This window comes from Cynara cardunculus, unplaced genomic scaffold, assembly GCF_001531365.2.
Source record: "Cynara cardunculus var. scolymus isolate 2C unplaced genomic scaffold, CcrdV1 Un_Scaffold_2543, whole genome shotgun sequence".
NCBI classification, from domain to species: domain Eukaryota; kingdom Viridiplantae; phylum Streptophyta; class Magnoliopsida; order Asterales; family Asteraceae; genus Cynara; species Cynara cardunculus.
The window spans coordinates 65,162-67,785 of NW_020201128.1; positions in this window are offsets into that span (position 1 = coordinate 65,162).

Sequence of the window (2,624 nt, forward strand, 5' to 3'; positions counted from 1 at the left end):
ATGATTGAGATTTTGTTAGTTGTCTTCTGAATAATATTAGGCCTAGTTAGCTGTCTGTGACCAATCTCCAACCAGCTGAGTGGGGATCTACACTTACGCCCATACAAGGCTTCATATGGTGCGCACTGGATACTGGTGTGATATCCATTGTTGTAGGAGAATTCAACCAATGGTAGATGAGTATCCCAACTGCCCCCAAAATCTATTACACAGGCTCGTAACATATCCTCCAGTGTCTAGATTGTCCTTTCCGTTTGCCCATCCGTTTAAGGATGATAGGAAGTGCTCAAGTCCAACCTTGTGCCTAGTGCCTTTTGAACTGATTGCCATAATCGCGAAGTAAAACGACTATCTCTGTCTGATATGATGGAAGTAGGTACTCCATGCCGCGATACGATTTCATTGATATATAACTGCGCAAGCCTTTCTGTACTGAAGTCTTCTCGAATAGGTAGAAAGTGTGCGGATTTTATAAGTCGATCCACTATGACCCATATTGAGTCATATCATCTCCTGGTTCTAGGTAATTTTGTAATAAAATCCATGGATATCTGATCCCACTTCCATTGGGGAATCTCGGGTTGCTGAAGAACACTAGATGGTTTATGATGTTCAGCTTTTACCCTTGCACAGGTTAAACATCGACTTACGTACAAGGCAATGTCCTTTTTCATTCCTGGCCACCAATAATAATCTTTTAGCCCTTTGTACATCTTATCAGATCCTGGGTGAATAGAGTATCTAGAGCGATGTGCTTCCTCCAGGATTGTTGACCGAAGACTGTTGTTCCTTGGTATCCAAACTCTATTTCTGCAATAACGCACCCCATCTTCTCGAATTTCAAATTCCTTTTCTAAGTGATGCAAGGTTTCGTTCTTCAGATTCTCTGGTTTCAACGTCTCTTCTTGTGCTTCAAAAATTTGCGTTTTTAGGTTGGTTTGAACCAACATTCCCATGGCTCGTGCCCTTGACGGTTTCACCCTTTCTTTCCGACTTAAGGCGTCTGCTACCACATTAGCTTTCCCCGGGTGATACTTTATTTCGTAATCATAATCATTGAGGAGTTCGACCCACCTCCGTTGCCTTATGTTCAACATCTTCTAATCTAGTATATGTTGAAGGCTCTTATGATTGGTGAAAATGATGCATTTGGTGCCGTAAAGATAGTGCCTCCAAATCTTAAGTGCGAATACTACCGCCCCCGATTCAAGGTCATGTGTAGTATAATTCTTCTCATGCACTTTAAGTTGCCTTGAGGCATACACAATGACCTTGTCTTTTTTCATTAGCACGCATCCTAAGCCTTGATGGGATGCATCGCAATAGACCATAAAGTTTTCCGAACCCTCTAGTAAGGATAAAATTGGTGCATTACACAATTTCTGCTTAAGAATTGCAAACGCTTCTTCTTGTTTCTCACCCCAAACAAATTTCTTGCCCTTCTGGGTTAAGGCTGTGAGTGGTTGTGTGATTTTCGAAAAATTCGCGATTAATCGCCGATAATAACCTGCCAAACCAAGGAATTGACGGATTTCTGTAGGGGTTCTTGGGGCTTCCCATTTCCTTATGGCATCAATCTTGACAGGATCTATCTGAATTCCTTTTTTGTTGACTATATTACCAAGAAATTGTACTTCACGGATCCATAATTCACATTTAGAAAATTTCGCGTATAATTTCTGGTTTCGGAGTATCTCCAAAATTATCCTCAAATGTTGCTCATGGTTCTTCATGCTACGTGAATAAATTAATATATCGTCTATGAAGACGATTACAAATTTATCCAGATATGGTCTACATACTCTATTCATTAAGTCCATGAAGACAGCCGGTGCATTGGTTAACCCGAATGGCATAACCAGAAACTCGTAATGGCCGTATCAAGTTCTGAAGGCTGTTTTGGGAATGTCCTCTTCCCGAACTCTCACTTGGTGGTATCCGGATCGTAGGTCAATCTCAGAAAAATATACCGCTCGTTGAAGTTGGTCAAACAGATCATTAATTCTAGGGAGAGGGTATTTGTTCTTGATGGTCAACTTATTAAGTTCCCTATAATCAATGCACATTCGCATTGACCCATCTTTCTTTTTAACGAACAAAACCGGTGCACCCCATGGCGAGTAGCTTGGTCTTATAAATCCCCTGTCTAATAACTCCTGGAGTTGATTCGACATTTCTTGCCTCTCCGATGGTGCCAAGCGATATGGTGCCTTTGCCACTGGGGCAGCTCCAGGAATTAAGTCGATACCGAATTCGACTTGTCTTTGCGGGGTAGTCTTGGTAAATCCTCAGGGAATACATCAGAAAAATCCCGAACTACAGGGAAATTCTCAATACTTTTCTCCTTGACCTTCCCATCAATCGTATGTGCCAAAAATACAGCGCAATTCTTCTTCAAGTACCTTCGCATCTTCATACAAGATACTATCTTAATTTTCCGTTCTTACTTGTCTCCTTGTATCACAATTGCATCTTTTCCATCTTGAGGAATCCAGATAGTCTTCTCTAAACAGACAATCTCAGCTTGATTTTTGGATAGCCAATCCATGCCGATAAGTATGTCAAAACTTCCTAATTCAATTGGTATAAGGTCTATGCTGAAATTCTTATTGGCTAAACTTAGA